At 44.6% G+C, this 22,482-nt stretch overlaps 1 protein-coding gene across 2 annotated transcripts in view; it reads left to right on the forward strand.

Annotated features, from left to right (window-relative positions):
• ABTB2 (ankyrin repeat and BTB domain containing 2) overlaps positions 1-22,482 on the forward strand; it is a 111,927-nt gene that overhangs the window by 43,737 nt on the left and 45,708 nt on the right. Inside the window, exon 1 of one of the 2 annotated variants that reach the window (XM_042022375.1) lies at positions 19,435-19,622. The exons of the other annotated variant lie outside the window; for it this stretch is intronic. The gene's annotated coding sequence lies outside the window, so the exon portion shown is untranslated. Of the gene's footprint in view, positions 1-19,434; positions 19,623-22,482 lie in introns of those variants that run through there. 2 annotated transcript variants of the gene reach the window in all.

A 22,482-nucleotide genomic window follows, 5' to 3' on the forward strand; every position in this document is an offset into this window, starting at 1 on the left:
CACATGAGATCTGCCAAGCTCCGTTCCCTGTGCTGATGAACCTTCCAGGGTTTTATTCCCAACCTGTAATAGGCCAGGAATGGAATTTCAGTTCCATTCCCTTTCCCTGTCAGCATTTCATGGCTTATCTACAGCTTTCTGCCAGACTGAGCCTCAGCTGTGGCAGAGCAGCTCTTAACATCGTGGTCGTGATTTGTGGTTAGCAGGACATTGTATTTACATCATGAAACTTCGGGGCATCTCAGATGGAGGGTCTAAAATCCAGGGAGACGTGGGTGTGGAATTTCAACCTTTTCAAGTTATTTTCCTAGGATACTTCTGTTTTGGGGCATTAACTTGGAGACGACTGGGTTTTTAGGAAGCAGTCCCGGTGGAATGAAAGCAGCGAGATCTAGTGTTGCTGAAACTCCAAGAATTCCCTGCTGTTCCTGTGCTGGGTAACTCCAACACAGGAACATGGAGAGCAGCATTTGTATCATTTTAAGTGCTGCCAAGCACTTCACTGAATGTGGGAAAAGACGTGAGCTGGAGCCAAGTGCATTTGCTCTATTCTTTCAGAATAGAAGTGCACGTGCCATGACAAAGCTTCCAGAGTACTGATGTAATTCTGGTTATAATAAAACTGAAAATTTGAAAAGCCTATAGTATTTTTGGGTTCGTTCAGGTCTTCACTTTAGCCTCGCTGCTTCCTCAGAGAAAGTCTGGTGTGCAAATTAAAGCCAAGGTGACAATTCTATTCCCAGGCCCAATTCTGGAAGCAGGAGTGGAGTGCCTGGCTTATCCAGCCTGTTCCAGCTTCCCTTATCCGCTCCCTGCTGCCTGTGCATCAGCCTCTGCACCGTGTCACTGACGCTGCTCCGAAGAGAAATGCCGGGATAATGGAGAGTGCCTCGGCCGTGCCCTTGGCTGTGTGTTGTGACTTGGTGATAACATTAATGGAATTGGCCGAGTCAGTGCTCCCTGGGCGGGGTGCCAGCTCTGCCGTGGGTTCGTGCTCCGGATGTGCTGCTGAGGCAGGGCATGAGATTTGAGCCCCTCTCACCGTGGGCACCGCTGTGGCTCCCGAGGGATGTGTGCAAACGTACAGGGCTCTGTGCTGCTTGGGAGCGCCGGGGTTTTAACTCTGTCACAGAGGTGACAACTGGAAAGAGCAGCTTGCAGGTGGAATTCCCTGCCTGGGTTGGGTTCTGTGTTGGCCGCCAACCACACTTTCTTCTGCTTTGCCTCCTCGGCTCTCTGCATCCCTGGCCTTGGCTTGGGGTGGTCAGTGGCTCTTTCCTCTGCTTCCTCCCTTACCTTCTGCCCTCTTCATCTGTCTGGCACGAGAGAAATCAGAAGGCAGAAAACTTTATTTTGTTGTCTTTCTGACATTGGCAAACGCTGCTGGCATTCTCCCTTTCCATTTAATTTCTGTGTGTTGCTCCCCATTCCTCCTCAGAAATTCCGCTAGGAAATGCTGCTCTGCTTCAGATACGGGGCTCAGCCTTCCTGTGAGGATCCTGCTGCAGCAAGTAAAGGCAGGATAAACTACAATAGTTGCTGTGCTGATGTTGTCATCAGGAGTTGGACTTCAGTGATCCTTGTGGGTCCCTTCCGGTTTGGGATATTCTAAGGGATAACTCCCTCTGATCCATATGAATGCACAGTGTGTGTGCATTGCCAGAATCTGAGTTCTTTCATTGTTTAATCATTATTTTTATTCAGGGACAGGTACACCTAGTGAGGGCCACTTCAACTATTTATTGCTTCAGGTGTTTAGAAGTTCATTTGTCTTAACTAAAAATCTCCTACAGAGGAAAAGAAGTGTGTGTGTGTGTGTGTTAGTAGCTAGAGAGACAAGGGCAGTCTTTCTAGGTATCCTGTTTTGTTCTGAACAGAAATAACTTCTTATTCCCATTTCCCCCCTTCTCTGTCAAACTTGGAGCTTCAGCAAGCTGATTCTAACTACTAACATATGTCTGGGGGTGGGGAAAGTGATGCAGGAAGGAGTACTCCAAGGAGTACAGTAGCATTTCTATATTCAGCAAGTTAGTCATCAGCTCCTTCGGTTGTAGCACGAAAAATGAAATGAATGGTCTGTAAAGGAGCTGTAAATCTGGGAGAGCAGAGCTTGTGCTGTTCCCGAAGTGATCGCACAGCAGATCATAACTGTACCTACAGTTTTCTCTGCGAGGAGGAGCTCAAAGCACTTCAGCACTTTGAAGTAACAGAGATGTTTATTGCGTCTACTTCACAAATGAAAACATGAAGTGCCAGAGACAAAGCCAGATCCTGAATTTCTCGCTTCTCAAGAGCCATTTACTGCTTTCAGTGTGAGGTGCTGTATGGAAGGAGTTTTGACAATTCAGCAAGTAGTGATGGAGTGGAAGATGAAACCATGTCTGAGGTGGGGGGAAGGCCAAGATCTCTTGCTTCTTAATCTGTTCTTTGAACCTCGGGATCATCTTAACTTTTGTCTTTCAAGTCAAACTTCACCAGCAGCACTAACAGCTCTACCTGAGCACCATCTGTCCTTACCTGAACTTTTCAAAGTCTCTCCTTTGGACCTGCCCCAGTGGTGATCCCTGTGAGCCATCAGAGTGCTTGTTTTAGTTTGGCCTTTTACTGTACAAATCATGACCTGGGGGTTGTCTCACCACCTCATTTTCCCACGTCTGCCTTGGAGCGCTTGAGAATGTTCTTTCTGTGTCCACCCCTCCCAAAATAGATGCTTTCCCCACTGTGTTTTAAATGACAGGCATCCCTATACCTGGAAGGGTTCAGGAGCAGGCTGGATTGGTCTCTGAGTAACCTGGGGTAGTGGAGGGTGTCCCTGCCCAAGGCAGGGGATGGAACTATGGTGATACTTAAGATTCTTTCCAAGCCAAACTGTTCTAGAATTCTGTGATTCTATGACAGAGGTCTATTTCCTTTTAGTCCTTAAGGATCAACAAGTTGTGATTTAATTGCTGTCTCCTCAGTATTTCTGGGTTAGGCAGGTAGCTGGAGAAAGAAAAGCACTGCCGGTTGTCCTTTAAATCAAATTACTTTAATGTATGCAATGTGTGTGGTCAGTATCTTCATTAATTTTTGCTCTCAAATATGAGTTGCCCATAAAACCTCTATGACTCTTGCTGGGACTGAGCGAAGTGAAAGGAGAGCTGTGAGGAGCAGAAGCACATCTTCCCCATAATTGCAATCACATTTGAGTCTGCTGGTGCTGCAGATTTGACTTTCTGCTTCTGTGCATTCCTTCACTGTTATCACCTGGGGTTCAGCGCTGGGCTGAGGCTTTACTTCATGTCTCGTCTTGAACGCGTGCTCTGCCTTTTTTCTTTTTCTTTTTTTCCTTCCCTTTGTGTTTGCTCAGACTCAAAACTCTGGTTACAAATCCTGGTGGAGGAGTCCTTTGAGCCCCGCCAATTGTTTCTGGAAGCTAATTATTGTGTGTTAGTAAATGAACCAGGCAGAAAGAATGTTAAATATATCAGACTTGCAGCAACAAGTCTCCTGTCAAAAGGCAAAACACTCTCCTCTCCCTACCTGATGAGATAGCAGCAGTTGCAGCCACCAGCTGGTAGGAAGGTGAGGCACAGAATAAACCAGGAACAGGAATAGAATTGTGATATTATACAGTGAGCTGCTTCATGCAGACAAAAAACTTTCTGAAAAGCGGAGCCCAAGACTGTTTCCTGTAGCACACACATGGTTGTGTGCTGCTGGCAGTGTAAGGAGAGCCTCTTGTCTCTTTTTTATTTCCTCTCGTCCTTTCCAGGCTCAGTAAATGCTGTAGAGGAGCATTTACTGCAGGGAATTTGAATGCTGACTCAGAGTATGTATCCCATCCTGGTTGCTTTGATTCCTGCTTTTCCAGCTATAGCAGGATTTCTCCAAATGAAGTTTCAGGCTCTCAAATGCATCCACTTGCCCAGAGGGGAATAATGAAATCCAGAACGTAGCAATTCAAACCATCCCTGATTCCAAACCAATCCCCTGAGTCACTCAGTTGAGGGGACACCGTTTAAGAGTGAGCTCAGTTCAAAACAAACCTGGAGTGCATTATCAGTTTGGGCTGGTTTAATCTTGCAGCCCATTTATTACTATTCCTTTTGGGGACTGTCTGAGGTGAAAGTTGGATCTCCCACTGCAGAAAGTGGCTCGTGTCGGTGCTGTGCAGCAGGACCTGCTCACGTTTGTCTGACAAACTCCAGGAGCTTTGCAATCCAAAAAGGAAGCTCATGCTAAAAGCAGGACACAGTCAAAGGCTTTGCCAGGAGCCTGTGAGCTCCTTGTGCCTTGCTGGTTTTACCCATAAAATACACGTGATAAACTCTGAAGTGCTACATTTTTTAAATGAAATACACTCTTTCCCCAACTTTTTTTCCCTGCATCTGTACTGTGCCTGGGGAGGGGATTGCTGTGTTCCAGCATACACTGCACCAAGGTAGCAGATGCTGAGGCAGTATCAGGTATCTCCAAAGTTCTCTCCTGTCACAGAGTCTGGTCCTGGAAGAGCAGAACTGGGAATCGATCTCAGGTGTCGACGGCTGTGCTGCATTATTAATTATAACTTTATATGGCAGAGGAGAGAAACAGTAATGCTGGCTCTGGGTGCTAATGGTAATAAATGGGTCTGGTTACCAAGGATCTGTATCACAGTTTAGAGGGTTTTTTTAATCTTTCCACTGGTTTATCATTTCATCCAGACGTTACCATTAATTAATTATGTTGTAATTAATCCTTGTTGCTGTTTGTATCTCTTCCATCTGAATAGATTTGTCCTGGCTAGGTGACTAAGAACAAAGGCATTTTTGAATTCCTGTCAGTGCAAAAAGTGACCCCAAGTAAACTATACTTTTAATCCTGTGGGTATCAGTCACTTCAGCTCCTCTAAAATACATATATTTCTATTTTGCAATAATATGTCTTTAGCTTTACATACATGCTGGGAATTTCTCTTCAGTGCTTGCCTTATGCAGCCTGTCCTGAGAATCCAGAGGTTGGGAGCTGTTGGGATATTTGGGTTAGGTTGACTCTCTCTCTGCTAGGTTCTCTCTCCCTCTGCAGACAGTGAAACATCCTCTAGATGCACTCCATGCTCTTCTTGAATTGGGACCATAGCCAAAATACAAAACTATTTCCCTTACAAGCTACACCTCTGCATGTTTCCCAGCTGTAACCTAAGGATGTCATTTAATCCTGACACTCTCCAGCTGCACAGTAACCATGACAGCTCCAGTGAGTTTTATTTTCAATACACAGGAGAGGTGTATGTATTATTCAGGATGCAAAATGTAACACAGTGAACAGGTATTTGTGGTTTTATTCAGGTCAGTTTTTTGACTCTCAAAAAACCCAGCAAGTAGTAGGTTGGGTTTTCCTCCCTCTTGCTGATTACACTTTATCCTCTTTCCTCTTACCCTTCTTATCTATTCTTAATTCTCTATAGAAGTGCTTCATTGAACATGCCAGATGTTCAATATTCTGGTGTTCCCTGCATGGGCTCAGGTATTTTAAATAGTTGCTTTAGAAGACCTATAAAGTGATTTACTAAATATGAGTAATCTTATCTTAAACTGGTCTGCTTTAGAAAAAATAAAGAGACTGGAATTGCAGAGAAAAGTTCTTGGTTAAAATGTAAGCATGAATCAGGAATTGCCTCTGAGGATATCTGAGTTTTGGTTGGTCCTAGTGCAAATGCTGCACAGTCAAATTTTGATCTGATCTAAACCCCTGGCAGGCCTTTGATGTCAGCGAGGTTATGCAAGGCTGGCTTTGCAAGCCTCTCACCATTTCCTCCCACGAATCCAACCCAGACTCTCAGTCTCTGCAGGATGAGCAGATGGTTTACTGGGAACTTCACTTGGTTTCACCAAGGTTTTCCCAAGTTTTGATGTGTAAGTGAGGCAGCAATGAATACAGGCCACCAAAAGCAAGTCTGATGTATTATCCTGGCAATACCTGCCCTCGGAGTGTAGCGCTGGCTGAATGCCCCGTGGATGAAGGATCCTGTTGCTGAACTGGGAGGTGGGGGACTCTCCCAGTGTTGAGAGGAAAGGTTGCACTTTCAACCATAACTCACCCAGGTTTTGTCTGGCCAGTGATAATTCCCACATTGCCCGGCACACTCTCACTGTTGTTTCTTGAAGGTAAGAGATCTGGAGGCTGCTGGAGCTTTAATAACCATGTCTGCAGATACTGGCGTGGCCTGCATAGCTCAGCTCTTGCCTGGGCTTTTTTGCCAAGCCTTTCATCTGCCAGAACAGTGTCTGAGTCTCCTCCTGCTCACACTGATTGTTGGCACATGAGTTGTGGGAGTCCCTGGTGTCGCAGCATCCAAAGGAGAAATCTCTGCTACCTTCGTTGCACGTGGGAGTCTCCTCAGCCTTGGCTCTCTGGCAATTATTAGGGCTGCTTAAATATGTCCACGGTTCCATGTGGGATAGTTTAGGCAGAACAAATTTTATATTCTGCCTGAATTCTGCAGTTTAAGAAGAGTTTAATAGTCCAGTGTGCTCCACTGTTAGAGTGGAGAAGGGACGTGGAGGAGTAGATGGTGGCACTTCATGAAATGGTTTAGTGGCCACAGGGGTATTTGGTTTGATGATCGTGGAGGTCTTTTGCAACCCTAATGATTCTGTGATTCTGTTTATATGACGAGCTATTACGCACTCAAAGCAGAACCAGCCCATCATAAGCCTTCTCCCAAATCCAAAGCTCACCTCTGGGCACTGTTTTCTATATATTAAGACTCACAATGCAAGACAATGAATTTTCTGTCTGAAAGAGCTTTCTGTCCCAGATGAACTCTGCTGAACAGCTGTGATAACCATGGGAGAAGAAGAAAGTAAAAAAAGGTAGATGGAGATGGCCTAAGGAGAGAAGGGAGCTGCATGTAGAGAGAATTATGGAATTATGGCTTTTCAGTTCAGCAGAACTGACTGCTCTCGATAGAAATTGGTCCTGCCCGTTCCCTGACAGCCCTGGCAGATGTGTGTCCCTCAGCTTGGGCAGTGCTTGTCCTGACAAAGTGTGGTCAGTGCCATGGATCCAACTCCAGTTTGTCCCACAGCCTCTCGTAGGGAAAGGCAGGGCTGCTGTGAAGAGCATAATTTGGGATATGTTTGCTTTTGTAGCCTTCTGGACCTGCCTTTTCCTGTAGATCTCCCATGACTGTTGAATGTTAAATAAGAGAGCCCAGGGCCCTGGGGGGCTGTGATCACACTGGGCTTATAGTGGGGGCTAACAGAGCTGGAGTGTGTGTACCTGGTTTTGCTTGGAAAAAGAAGTGGAGCGTGTTTTTAAGGAGCGTATTTCCTTCCTACCTTCCCTCAGTGAGCACAGATGTTATTTCAGAGAAAACTACAGCCACACAGATTTGTAGAAATCGTGGACGATGCTGTTTCCTTCTCAGTCTCATGCATCTGTACATCTGTACAGTCTTGTAACTCAGAAGGGCTCTGTAACTCAGAAGTTCTTATTGTTTCCACCATGAGATTTATTTTCTGGGCCTTACTGGAAACATTACCAGAGAAAACTCGGAGCTAGTGATCCATCTATGCTGCGTTTTACTGTCTGTTTTTTATTATGCCTGTGGTTTTCACTAGATTTGCTTCAGCTGTGATTTATTTTGGTCTCCTGCTCTGGCATTTGCTGGGTAAGCTTGCATATTCTTTGCATTTTGTCGTGTTACTACTTTTCTGTTCCCTGAATTGTGGGGTTATTTTTAGGTGACATTCAGGCCTTTGTCTTTCTCCTGAGTACCAGCTTTTCAGATCCTGGTCAGAGACAGATTCCAGGCTGGCTCAGCACCTCCTGCTCGACTCAGGAGTTCTTGCTGCCTTTTTTATCTTAGTGAAAAAGCTGGAAAACAGGTAATTTTAAGTCAGGGTGTTCAGCAGTTTAATGTAGTAAATAAGATCGGTGGTGTTTAAAAGCATCTGAGTAAATCTTTTTTATTTAATTCGTTATTACAAAGTTCTGAGGCAAGTCTTCAACAGAGAGAGATGGTGGGGTGAAGTAAGAGCCAGAGTTTTCTCTGTAGATTTGAGGTTCTTCTGTCCTGGGAGGCAGATAAAGTGTGACTGTTCCAGAGCCCAGGTTCTCTCACTTTTTTTGCCTTTCAGTGTCTTTTGGGGGGCCTTTTCCAGCTCTCAATCCCTGAGCTCAGGGCTGCTGCCTACACAACCTGTAGCCCAACACTGTGTGCATTGTTTGGGCAGGAACTTCTCCTTTGACTACCCTGTGATTCACAGCCCTGCTGTGCCACCAGCTTATGTCATAGGTGTCCTGCTCCCACACCCACAGCACTCACAGAAATCCTCTGCTCTGCTTGTATTTATTTTGTTTCTTTTGTAGTCAAAAAGGGTGGCTGGAAACCTCAGCTGTGGAAAAAGCAAGTGTGGTCAGCTCTGACAAGGTTTTTTTGGCTTTCCTTTCTCTTTTCCTCCATGTGTGTTTACATACAGAGCACAGCCTTGTCTTTCTTCCCCAAGCCAGGATCCAATTACACTCTATCCCTGTGTTGTTCCCTCTCTCCCTCAACTACTAACCCAAAGCTAGCTATTAATACAAGCCTCCTGCAGGTTCTGTACCTTCTTGTATCCTTCTCTACACAACCCATGTGTGCCAGCTTCAAAAGCCACCAGGCTGGTGCTGATGTGACTTATGTCTGGCTGCTCATTTGCACAGCCCCTGCTCTTCTCATCTCCAAGCTTGAACAGTTTTATCCTCAGTCATTCCTGTGCACTGGTTTCTCACAGGAATGAAACATGAAGGCCTCTTATCTTGGGGTTTGAGCTCCTGTGTATCCCTGTCAGGATGGGATCCTGCTCCTTATCTTCAGTCAGCCACCTGGGATTCATCAGGGCATGTTTCAAATGAAGCCGTGGCCCTGAGGGTGGGATTGGACTGGATGCTCTTCCTGGAGGTGCTCTGGACGTGGACAGTGTTCTTTGTCCAAGGGGACAGCGACTTCCATGGCTGATTGCTGGTTGTGCTGTGCCCTGTCCCACTGGAGACCTGTGAGGGGATCCAGGTATCTTACAAGAGGCTTCAGGATAGTGCTGAAGCACAGATAACTCTGGTGGCCCAGTGTGGATTCCCATTTTTATGGGAATTTTAGGGTTTATTGTTTCCAGTGAAACCCTGCATAGTCATTTAAACCACTGCATTGTTTGCAAGGCTCTGTCCCTGAGCACAAGTGCCGAGAAATGTCACTGGTAAAACACAAAAACAAAGAGAACTGAGTGTGAATAAGCCTTTTCCTTCCCTTTCCATGAGGCTTCAGTTCGTGATCTCATGAGGCAAAGATACCAAGTGCTTTTTTGGTGGGAGAGTTTTTCCCCCAATTCTTTGTTATCCATAATACCTTATTTTAGCCCTTTAATTTGGTATTGCAGACTCCCAGTTAGGCTTTTGTTGCCTTAAACTGGAAGGGAACCACTGTCTTAATACAGTTTATTTTTCAGAAAATGTAGAGAGATCGCCAAACAACCTTTTTAACTTCTGGTTTCTGCCTTGGCAGTTCTGAACCTTTCAAACCCGCACATTTTAGTTGGTGAAATACTGTGTGAGAAGATGATTTGGATTTCCTTGGCCAGCACAAAGCAGAAAATACTCCAGTGAAGGTGAAAGTGTAGAAAGGACAGCAAGAGCTGCCTCATTGCAACCTCCTCAACCCTTACTTCCAGTAGTACGAGCTACAGGTAGTACCTGGATCTTCTGTTGTTTTCTTCTAAGCTTTTTGGGTTTATTTGTTAATCTATCCAGACTTCATACGTGGCAGGATAAGCTGCTTGCAATAACAGGCTGTAAAACAAATGAGTAATGATAATAAAAAAGTTATTTCAGTCTTGTTTGGGATGTGATTTCTGGGCACTCCAAAATCACTCGGCTTCCAGAGTTGCAGGATCAGATGATATTAAATAATAAAATGAAGAAGGAATGTTTATTTTAAAAAAATAAACTGTGGAGCAGCAATTGTATTCTAGTTGGTGAGGAGAATGTATGAATGCAGCAAAGAGATTAAAGGGGCACGAGGGTGAGCCAAGATGTTACACACTTTAAGAGATCAGGAAGGGGAAATTCATCCCTTTCACAGCCTGGCTGTGAGCCTGCCAGCCCTTGGTCGTGACCTTGGGAAAGGCAGCAGAGAAGCTGAAGTGACCATTTACTTGCCTTTTATTTTTGGAAGGGATTGGTCTGGCGTTAAAGTAAAAATCAGTCTCTTACATGATGAAATAAGCCCTTTTTTTTTTTGGCTCTGCCTGTCACAAACTTGTCTGCAAAGGATGGAACAGCAGGTCCTCCCAGGCAATGGGGCAATGCTATTAATGCCAGATGGAGTTGCTCGGAAGCAGGCAGGGAATGTGGAAAACTGCAAGGAAAGAAATAACTTTCTTTTAAAGATGACAACTGAAGCCAGGGGTAAAAGTTGAGGACGGTAAGTGCCATTTCAGCATGGATTGGTTCCGTGCAGGAGGGTGATGCTGGAGCACGTGGGTTAGGAATAGCTGCTGCTCCAGCCCAGCCAGGCTGGGCTGCAGGGAAAGGCCTTCTCCTCCTCTGCGAAGTTCCATGGATCACATGCTGTGGATGGAAGCCGTGTGGGTTCATTACTCACTGCAGAATTATGGCAAGCTGTCCTCTCTGCGGCCTCCGTGTCAATGTGAAACAGAGAAAGCCTTTGCTCAGAGAGAAGCTGTGTTGCAGAAATGAGCCTTGCCCATCAAGGATCAAAACTGTGAATATTGAATAAAAATTCCCATGTTACTCCTCGGTTCCCAGGCATGGAGTAAAATGTCCTAACTGGGGGATATAATCCCAGGAGAACAACACCCTTCTGTGCTCTACCTTGTGACAGAGCAAGCCTCGTGCTCATCTCTTGCTGCAAGGCTCCAAGTTTCAGACAAAGTGAAGCTTTGTGTGAAGCTCAGAGTGAAGATGGCTGGTGAAGCTGGGTGTCTTTTAGTCTCACCACAACAGATTGATCTTCTTTTTAATTATTTTTTTAATTGGTTTGGTTTTTCTTCCCTCTCTAGTCAGACAGTGCCAATAAAGGGAATTTTGTGTGTGTGTGTGTGTGTGTGACTGGTGATCTCGAAGTCGTTTGCCTGCTCCCACTGGCGTGCCCCGGCTTGCCTTTCATCTCCCTTCAGGCTTTTAGAGGCAGGGGAGAGCACAGATAGATTCAGCCTTATCTCATAATTTGTTGTAAAACAGCTTCTTTGCTGCATCATTTGGTTTGGAAGTGTAAAAAAATTGTATTTTTATCAGGACACAGATGTTGCCACAAATGCAGAGGCAACAAGCAGCCCCTGTGGTGGATATGGACAGAACTTCTGGGCTCTTCCCTGGCTCTGCCCTGGTGGAGAATTAATGATTTAGTTGCAAATACCAGAAATCTGTAATTGCAGCAACACCTGCCTTGCTGTAGACAAGAAAGTGCTTGTTTTTCAGGTTAATACTTGTCTTGAAGCAGCTGCTGACTTGGTCATGGCTGTGTTCACTGAGAGTTGTCTTGCTCTGTGTTGGTCGGGTTTTTTTTTCCCCCCAAGAGTTCTTTGGAGGAAACCCAGAATTCTGAAGTTGCCTTGCTTTTGAGGCTGCTATCCAGTATTATGTTTTATATAAAGCAGCAGACTAAAGCTCAGCCTTTCGTCTCAGTGGATCACGAATTTAGTGTTCAGCTTAGAGCTTTTCCCCTGTGCAGACTGAGAGCTTTTGTCTTGCCCTGCCGCTTCCTTCCTCTGCATCTCGGAGCGTTTTCCAAGCATCTCGGAGGCATGGGCTGTGGGAAGCAGGGTTGTTAACTGTTTTACAGATGAGAAAACCGAGGGAAATGCCTCAGTCATGTGATTTAGTGGCAGGCTGGAATAAATTCAGTATTTCTGCTGCCGGGTCCCGGGAGCTGTGTACTAAACCTATGTTGCCTTTCCAGCCTCCGAAGGCTTTTCCCACTCCATGCTCTGTTTCAGCACAGGCTTAGGGTTTTTTATGCTGCCTCAAAACAGTTTTCCTTCTCTTCTGAGAATAGAGAAGTTTTTCTTTCAAAATATCTCCCCTCCCCCAGTTTTCTTTTTGTTTTTAATCATTCCCTGCTGAAAACCTCCACATCAATCTGATCTCAGCTTGTCCTTCCAGCAGGAGAGAGGGTTTTGCACAGGCCCCATCCAGAGCTGGGAATGTCAGCGCCTCTCTGGGTTATTTAAGATACGTCTGCGATGCAATAAATCTCATCTTGTCATTCTAATGGTACAATAACTTGGAAATGAAAGAAGTCAGCTGGGGGAATATGTGTGTGCACTGGAAAAAGCCGTCCAGAACGCTGTGCTGGAACAGGGCTTTGGATATTGTTGTGGAAAAATCTTGGAAGCCGTTAGCCTGGTGCACAGGAGCAGTGAAGCAAAACAGGGATGCTTGTTTAACAAAGGGAGAGAGCAGGAGAGTGGCAGGATGAATGTGTCCGTTCCTTCTGGACTCTTCCATTGGTGTTTTTTTGTAGAGATGCATGTCTTGTTGGCACCATCCCTCAGGAGAAAAAGGGCACATAAACAAAACAAGCCCAGAAGGTAACCAAAACAGTACTGAAGTAGACTCTAGCATTGAAATGATTTGGATTTTTGTTGTCCCTTCCAGCTGAAGACACTGAGTAAACCATATCCATATGGAAATGCCTTGAGCTTTTAGGCTGTCAGGCAGGTACCATGGAGGATATTGCAAAAAGCTGCTAAGGGGAGATGGATTTCACCTGGACATGGCACCAGGTGGCCCGTGGTCACCAAAGATGTGCCAGCAGGAAAAGAATTATTGATAACCCCTTCTGTTCTCCCACCCTTTTTCCTGACTTCCAGGGCACTGTGTTTCCTGGGGAACCGAGGGCTTTGATGGCTGTGCCTCTGTTTCTCCTGCTGGAAAACAAAGACAGTGATATGGATCTTTGCTTTGTACCAGGTATTGTTTGAAACTTCAAACTGCTTTAAAAGGAGGAAGGGCCAAGGCAATTGAAATCCATAAATCGGCGTTTCTGCAGAGTGGTTTGGGTCTATTCATTGCATCCCAGAAGAAAAGAGGAATTGTCTGTTTGTTTTTTCAGTCTGATACATGAAAAGAAATTCAGAGCCCTTTTCCTTCCTACCTAAGAAATGCAGAGATGGACGTAGTTCTAAAGGCTCCAGTTAGACCCAAACCTCAGCTCTTTGACCATGTTTGGAGCGAGAGTGGTGGTGATGCTGTCTTCAGTGAAGCCTAAATCTGAACCAAATTCTGACAAATAGTGTGTCTGTGTAGTGGGCCCAAATGCTCCTTCACAGCTTTCATGATAGTTTGAAATCCATACCTCAGGTTTCAGGCAGGTGTGGATAGAAACAAACAAACAAAACCCTAAACAAATAAATAAAAAATGCGCAGCTCCCCCTGATTTTCCTCCTCAGTGCTTGGTAAGGAGGGAAATGCTGATGTATCTAAAGTGCATTTCCTTTCAATACAAAATACAGAAAGTGAAATTGGGAATGAAACCTGATGCAACAAATGCTCTTTTATTCGTGGAGAAGACATTTGGCAGCAGAAACACAAATGACAACATAACCTCTTTGAAAACAGATGACCTCTGTTTGCCCTGTAAAATTTCCTGCGCTCTGCTTTTCATTAGCTATTTGCTTATGTGGTTTATGTGTTTTATAGATTAAAAAAAACATATAAAATATGAACTGTGGTATGATTTAGACCTGACATGGGCCTTATGGTTGATGTGACCATGCTTTTAAGAACTGAGCTCTCTGTGGTTGGGTGCAATGTGGTTCTTACTCGAGTCAATGCTTGAGTGGTATTTTTCCACCTGGGGATGCCCTTGGTATTCATTGGGATATGCTGATAACTTGGAGGGAGCCTCTTCCATCCTGGGATGATGTACTGAAAACTTTAGCTCAGGCACTAAATGCTTTTGGTTCAGGGTTGTATCCTGGAACTTCCCCCAGCCCGAAAGAATTAAAGATGATTATATTTCTGCCCCAGAGTGTTAACTCTGGTGAGAGATTACTAGGAGATTACTGGAGCTGTTTAAGAGGATTCACCATTGTAAGAACTGAATGTTCAGAAGCAGAACCTCATTTCAGACCCTTTTTCCTCAGAATGCTCCGCTGTGAGGGGAGGGAAAGAGAAGGGAGAGAAAGGCCCTTTCCAGGAAGCACTGCTGATGAACTACCTTGTTTAATGTGTAAGAAAGTTCTTTTAGATGCTTCAAGATAAAAGGCATCCATAATGGTGCTTCAGAATTAATGATGTCATGGCAGCTCCATCAGAGAGTTTATGAGTCTTGGCTTCTTAGACTCTCATAAAATAGGCAATTTATCAGTGCTGCTAAATGAGAGAAATCCCCCTGCAGCTGCAGTGGGGAGCACTCAGGCTTTGATTGCAGTGGGAGAGGAAGAGAGGGTTGTTGGATGAGCTGTCATGTTGTAGCTACTCAGTGCTGTGTTCTGTTTTGGAGTGAAATCGTCTAAATATTGCAGAGGTGTTCTCTAATTATGATCTTTGAATTATTACTTCAGTGTCAGCTGACCTCTTTGCATGCGCTGTGCTTTCCTTTTTTGAACGTGGCACCAAAGAATTCCTCGCCTTGCTGGCACTGTACTTAATTCTAACTCAACAGCAGCAGCAGGGGCTCTGTGGCTTTAGGGTTGGAGTTACCTTGTAGTCATCCCTCTTTAAGCAGGAACCAAGAAAGCTCATGTTGAGTACAGCAAATTCTGAAAGTGTTACTAAGAGATGCTCACCTGCCCTAAGAATCTTAAGGTGTTTTAAAAACAAACACCACTTCCCCACCCTCAGTAAAGCCAACCGACCAACCTTAGGAAAAAAGAGAAGAAATCCTTTGTTTCTGGTCACAGGGAGTGAGTTTGGAAGCAGCCTTGCCCATCAGAGCTGGGGAGAGAACCCAGACCTCCTGCAAAACCATTTCTCCCTGCCTGTGGTACCAGCAACTTGCTAATTTGAGAGCAATATTGTTCCAGTTCTCAGGCTATCTGGGCTGATGTAATATTCTTGGCTACAGTCAGGTGGGTCATAATAAATTTTCTGGAAACACTTCCAGTTCTCTGTTTCTTTTCTTATAAACAACTTCTTGCACTTGGCAAATTCCGTTTGCTTCAGAATGCCAGAACTGTGGATAAGTTTTCTATTGACTTCTAAAAGTAAGTCTTTTACTATTTTCTCTGAAAGCAGAAGAGATTAAATTTAAGGGGTTTTACTTCATTTATGATTTTTTCAGCATTTCAGCAGTTTCTGTTATTTCTACAAGACGTGGTGGCACTGGCAGGGTGTGATTTTGTGGCGGTTTAAGCTGTACTAAATCGGGGGTGCTGCAGTCTCACCCATCCTTTTTTGCCCCCAAACATATCCCCACTGCCCCTTTTATGCCTGCACTTGCATTTATGTGTTTATACAGTGCTTATGCTGAGGCAGGGAATTGATGTAACCAAAGCTGAGCCTGCTGAGGGAGGATATTCCAGCTTTGACAAGAGCAGAGGCTGGGAACACAAAACTTGGGACAAAGAGGAGCAGGGCTGCTCTCACTTCAGATGTAGTTCAGTGGAAATTTCAAACAATGTAGGTGGCAGTGAGAGCACCTTCAGCTCATTTTTAATGCCCTGGGTCTCTTTGAGGTACTGCCTCTTATCAGTGTGATGTGGAGACAGGAGGGTGGAGTCCAGCCTGGAGCACATCGTATCGATGATCTTTCCAGGGGAGAGGGTGAGAGGTGACTCAGTCTCTCCAGCAGGTTAAACGAGTGCCACTCACCTGTGGGATTTGAGCATCCCAGGCTGTCTGCACCCAGATCCAGAGAGAGCTGGGAGAGCAGCCCAGGCACAGAGCCCTTGTTTTTACAGAGCCGAGTGTCCGGGCTCATGGTACAAACACAGGACAAACATCCTCTTTTCTTCTTTTGAACGAGTCATACTCAACTTTTGCATCTGGAAAAGGCCAATGGTGGAGGCTGCAGTAGCTGCAGGACTTGGATGTGTTTCCTGCTCTCAAACCCTGCAGCTTTGCCACCAGTTGGTGACGCAGTGCATTTTAACCACTATTTAATAGAATATAATACAGCTCCAGCTACTGCACACAGCCAGGACTGAGAGGTTTGGCCTTGACTCCCACTCAAGTTTTCTCTGTGTGCACTAATTTTTTTTTCCTCACATCTGTTTTTGGCAAAATTGCAGTTGCCAGATTTGAGCCAAACATCTGCTTTTTGCTGCTGCCTTTGTGGAGTTTTGTACTTTGGCAATATCAGTAGATACCAGTGAGGAGGCTTGGGGTGTCCTAATGCAGCTTTTCAGTACCTGAAGGGAGCTACAAGAAGTATGGAGAGAGACTTTGGACAAGGGCTTGGAGTGACAGGACACAGGGACTGGCTTCCCACTGCCAGAGGGCAGGGTTGGATGGGATATTGGGAAGGAATTGTTCCCTGGGAGGATGGTGAGGCCCTGGCACAGGGTGCCCAGAGAAGCTGTGGCTGCCCCATCCCTGGAATTTTTCCAGGCCAGGTTGGATGGGGCTTGGAGCAACCTGGGCTGGTGGAAGGTGTCCGTGGCAGGGGTTTGGAATGAGATGATTCCTTGAGATGATCCTTTCCAGCTCAGACTGCTCTGTAAGATACTGAGAAAGCTTTTCCATCCCGTCCTTGGCTAGGCACTGTCTATGACCCACTGGTTTTCTGGTAAAAATGGGGTTACAGGCAGAAACTCAGAGTGGAAGAAATCTTTTATACTCTAGAGACAGTTTTGGTGGGCGCTGTAGTGACATTTCCCAAGGGGAGATGGAGGAGATGGGTTGCTCATACCTGAGCAAGAGCAAAATGCAGACAGAGGAGCAGTGCAGCTGGAGATCAGGATTCCTCCTGCCTTCACACAGCACAGATTTCCACATTAGTTCCTGTCAGCTTGGAGACCCCTTGACATTATTGGGTCAAAGAAAGGTGCTAATCCATCACAGAAAATGGCTTAGCACTTGATTTATATTCATTTATCTTTGCTCTGCACAAATGCTTTGTTCCTTACTCTGCTTTGAATCAGGCCAGCCTAATATATTGGCACCTCAATCATCATTTGGCTCCCACTGAGATGAAGAAGCAATGGTCGGGGCTGCAGGGCCCGAACAGTAAATCGGTGATTTATTAAGAAGAACAGGGCAGGGAGGTGAAGATCATCTTGAAAATAGGTAGTGAGGAGACTGCTACATTTTAATGTTTGATTCTTCTGCCCTGAAGAACTACAAAACAGCAAAAAAAATCAAAACAAACACATGTAACTTCAGGTTTCAAAGCTCAGTATTAAAAAATTGAGTAATTTATCTTTTTATCTTGTTATGGTGATCTTGCAATTAGCCCGGGAAGGGGCACTGGAAGCTGAGTGACTTTGCCCACACAGCTACAGTGGGTATTGAGTTCCATCAGCGCTGAGCCAAGGCACATCCAGGCTCTGCTCAATCCCCCTTTGTTTGCTGTGCCACTTCTCAGGGAATGGGATGAGGGGAAGGGAGACAAATGATACTGGGGGTTAAAGGATAGAGAGTGTTACACATTCCTCAAGAATTTTTAGGAAAAATAAAATATTTCCAAGGTAAAGGTGTAGAACTGGCTTTTATTTATTGGACTGTGTGCTCTCCCATTCTTTCACTGATTTCTTCCATCAGGGAATGTTCAGGTTTGGTTTTTTTCCTGTTCCTTTTCCACTGTCCTTCTTCCATGTATTTATTCCCAGCCTCTCTGAGTCTTCTGTGTGCTCCTTTCCCTTCCCTGTTAGTTGTTGTATTACTTTTGGGGGAAAAGGTAGTTCTAAAGTACAATTTGAACTCCAAGTAAGTTTCTGTTTGAGATCCTAGTGATGTGCCCTATCTCCTATTCCAATCTGTTCCCGCCCTTCAGTGGAGCTGCAGGGCAGCCCAGTTTTAGCCTTTACCAGCTTGTCCTTTTTTAACAGAGCAGTCTCTTATTTGAGCTGTCACTGCAATAATTTGGTAAAAAGAACAGAAAAAAGCATTCTTAAGACACATGAGCCTCCCCAAATCTGCCTCTGCCATGGTTCTGCCTTTTGCTTCATTCCATGACAAATTTTAAAAGCCTTCTAAGACCTTTTTTTTTTTCCCCTTGACAATAATCAAAGCTGTTAATATTGCTGGGATGTAGCAGTTGCAGACAAACAGCTGGATCCAAAAAGTGATTACTTCTACGGGATGGGATTATGTGTGTGGGATGGGACCTTTGCTTTTCAAGTCCTTCCATGCTGTGCATCTCTGCCTCCCAGCAGTGGAGATGCTGCACGTTGCCCTCAGAGAGAAAATCACGATGTAAAGCAGCACAGAACCAATAAAATAGAAAATAGGCATTTTATTTTGCACCCTAATGACTACAGAAGTTTCATAGACAAAGGTAACACTGTGATTGTTCATTAAAATGAAAGTTTTTTCCAGCTGTGTAATTTTTTGTCAATTAAAGGATCTTGCTCTAAAAAATTCTTTCATTTTGCTTCTGCCATGAGGCAGTTTTCCCTGGTTTTCCATCATTTTGCCTGAAATGATGAAAAATGATTTTTTTTTCCCCTCTTCATTTCACCTCTACAAATAACGATGTTCCAAGTGTCAGGAAAATAATTGTGTGCTATGAAATGGGGCAACTGGAAAGTCCCTTGCAGGAAAGCCCTGAGACATCAGCATGCTGCCAAAATCAGTTGGGCTGAATGCTTGAATCCATTATGGATCTGGTGCCTGGGTTTGATGGAGATATCAAAGTGTGTTTTTAAAACAAAATGCAAGATTGGGATTATAATTTTCACCCCTCCATAGATGCTGTGTCAAAAACCCAGAACATGTGGTAGTGTTTCTAAATTCTTCAAAGAACCACAGCCAGTTCTTCAGAACTGCTGCTTTTTATGCTTATGCAAAAAGTCGGCTGTTTTAAAATAAAAATACAGGTTTTCTTCAGAGGTAAAAAACAATGCTGGGGGATCCATTAATCGGAGTGGTTTCCTGACCAAGTATTCAGATCTTAATGTAAATATCTAGAAATAATATAGTGGCAGCAGCATTCTTTTGGAAACAAAATTCAAAGAGGTCCTGTTTGAGCAGCGAATACTTGCTCAGGGCAGTTATATTTAGGGCTCTAATGGAAGTGTACAAGTTAGGCTTTTTATACAAACTATAAATGGCTACAACCAAGAGACTTAGACTTTGAAATGCACTTGACACTTATGCAGTGAGAGAGACAGGCCAGAGCCGTGTACAGTTGGTTGTTTTGTTGGTTTTTTTCTCCTCTGCCAGCTTTACAAATATCGCCAAATTCTTACAGTGTTGCCACCCCTAAAGGGCACATCCAAAAATAGATGTTGGATCTGCTCTCGTTTGGAGCTGGTGACCGAGAAAGGCTGAACCCTGAGTGCAAGTGTGGTGACAATGAAGAGGTGATGGGGGACAAGAAAGAGGAATTGAGATGCAGAAGCCAGGGGGTGAAATAGGTGCTGAAGCCTGAGCAAGACGTCGTGGAAGGAAGCCAGGCACGAATGCAGATGGTATGAGATGGTCCTTGAGTACCACACACGATGTGAGAAATGGGCTAAAGTGTTGGAAAGACCGAGGGTGAAGCTGAGCAGTTGGTGAGTAAGTGGAATTCCTCAGCTCCACTTGTGAGTGTCTAAACAATTGGTCATTGTTGACAAGGTCTCCAGGATGCTTTGATGTGAGGAAGCAGAAAGTTGCAAAATACTGTCATTAGTAAGAGACTCGTCTGCTGTATTGAGGGGGCAAACTGCCACATGCTTCCAAGGGTTTGTTTGAGGAAACGAAAATTAAGAGAGGCAGAGCTTCTGTCCTGGGCTGGAATTGCTGCTGGTCTTTAGTGCTATCGAAATACTCCTCGAGAGCAAGCCGTGCCTGATGGTGCTTGTCAAACGCAAACATTGTTATCTGGGTGGTGCAGCTCAGTGTTTGTCTTGTCCCAAAAGCTCGCACTAATGCTGGGCTGCGGCAGAGCTGGGTAAGAATGACACAGCTTGTGATTCACGAGCTACTCACGCACATAAATGCTGCTGGGAGCAATTCACTGCGCTGAAATAATACTGAAGATTAAACTGCAGGTATCAAATCTTCAGCAGCGCTGTCTCTCTTTCTCGTGAGCCGCTCAGGATGCACCCACCCCGAGTTTTGTGTTGGCTGGCCGGTGACAAAACCTGACTCATTTTCGTCTGCAGGCAGCGCAGGAATGTGCTCATCCTGGTGAGCCTCCAAGCCTTGCCCTCCTGAGGCCAGGCTCCGCGGTCTCAGCACTGCGCCGTGTTTCTCTTAGATAAAATTTCAATTTTCTATTGAGTGGCAGATGCATATTTCACCCTGACAAAACCCATGCTGGTGTTGCTGACAGCAGCCTAAAAAATTCCTTTGAGAGCGGTAGGTTGGTTGCTGCTGAGTTCCTATTGCCTCGTGGCTTTTTAAAAATAAACTGAGAATAATCAGCTCTCGCGACACTGATACTTTAGGTCATTAACTGATGTAATTGTAGTCTTGGTGTTTATTATTAAGTGACCATGGTTTCTAAAATCTGGTTTTAATGGCGTGTTTGGAACAGAAATGAGAGGCTAAGGAGGGTAGATTTTATCAGGCCAAGGGCTCACCTGTATAAAGAAGGTGCTGGGCAGGGATAATCTCTTCCAAAAAATTGCTCTGGATTATTTTAGAAGGGATTGCACTGGATTATTCTGGAGTAGTGCCCCGGTCAGATTCTCCATCTTGACGTTCCCTAAGAAAAGGAACTGGGAGTGACAGAGGATATAAATTTACTATCCTCTTTGTTTGGCAAGCATACAGATCATGGGATGTATAAATAGAAGAATTGAAGGCAAGTAAAGAGAGGTCATTATGGGATGTACAAAGAGCTTACTCAGAGCACATCTGGGGAACTGGGCATGATTCAAAGGCCAGATTACAGGAAGGACAGTGAACAATAAGGAGTGGATTAGAAGAGGGTATTGTGGAGGGTATGAGGGCTCGAGCTGGTGCCTGCAGTTGCTGCAGTCCCACTGCTTACACCAAATCAAGCTGGTTTTAATGTGAAAGCACCTAAATTGGAAACTTCCAAAGAAGAATTCCAAGGGAATGGAGACAGAACCCTCTTCTTCCTAAGCTTTCTGATCCCCTACAGCAGTGCCACTAAAGGACTCTGTGTTTCTGGAGTTACCACTGCTTACCTGTCATATCTCTCTCCCTCTTTAAAAAACAAAGCTTATTTTCTTAGCTTCCATATATATATATATATACATATATATATATATGTTGTTTCTTTATAATTTCTTATGGTATTTCTGCTCTGTCAGAATAACTGTCCAATTTTGTATCCATATCCAAATCTCTACAGGGCTAAAATAATTTTGTTTTCCTTAACCCTCTCACAGTTGGGTAAAGCTTCTCTTCTGATCTCATCAGCTCCAGTGAGGTGCAATTAAATATTGTCACAATAGCTATCCTTTCATCTCAGAAGTAGCTGTGTCTTGGGGAGCTTTGTTGAAGGTAAAAAGGGCTTTGTAAATGTAAAAAGGGCTGTTGGTAAGGGGCAAAAAAATGTGCTATTGACACATATGGGAAATGGGGACACTGCTAAATGCTGAGCAGCGTGAAGGAGTGAGTTGAGGATGAGAAATTAAGCAAGAACACTGCTGCTGTCACACCACCCTCACCAGGAATGAAGCAATATCCTCCTTTTCCAGATAAGCAGACTGAGACACTGAGATCAATCCAACTGCTCGGGGTTTACACAACCAGGGAATTGTAAGCCTTCAGCCTCTTGGACCACAGTCATTTTTTGGCACAGGATTCTGGTTTTGTACTTCTTTCACAGTGTTCATAATCTATTTATACCACTCCTCTTAGAACTTTGGTTTTTAATTGATATTTATAACCCAGTATGGGGATTTCTCTTTAGTGTGCCTTACTGGATCCTGAAAACAAGAGTCCTGGAAGCATGGATTTATTGATAATTGGTGGATTTTTTAATACTGATATTACAGTGTAGTGCAGGTCTTTGCCTGCCCTTGGACCCTGCACAGAAGAGCCAATGCCTGGAAAACCACATGTGCAAAATTCCAAAAGGATTAGCCTAGTTTTAGGGATGTGCTTGTTGACATGAGCACACATTCTCCTCTTCAGAACTACTTGTAGGAAGTAATAACAGTAGGAAGCGTTTACAGTTTGTATTTACAGATTATATCCCCAAAGGCCTTTTATTAGGATATATAAAAAGAGGAAGCATAGTTCTGCAAACCTAGACTTAAAGCCACGTGGTTATTCCCTTCATTTCCAATCCCTGGATCCGGGTTGTGGGGGCAATGGCTCTGTGCTGGCCACTTCCATACAGGGAACCTGAACTGGGAATGTTGAACTGGGAATTTGGAACAGGGAGCAATGGCTCCGTGCTGGCCACTTCCATACAGGGAACCTGAACTGGGAATGTTGAACTGGGAATTT

This window comes from Corvus kubaryi, unplaced genomic scaffold (genome assembly GCF_017639235.1).
Source record: "Corvus kubaryi isolate FWS band 111438036 unplaced genomic scaffold, C.kubaryi_AGA036_p1.0 37201, whole genome shotgun sequence".
NCBI lineage: Eukaryota > Metazoa > Chordata > Aves > Passeriformes > Corvidae > Corvus > Corvus kubaryi.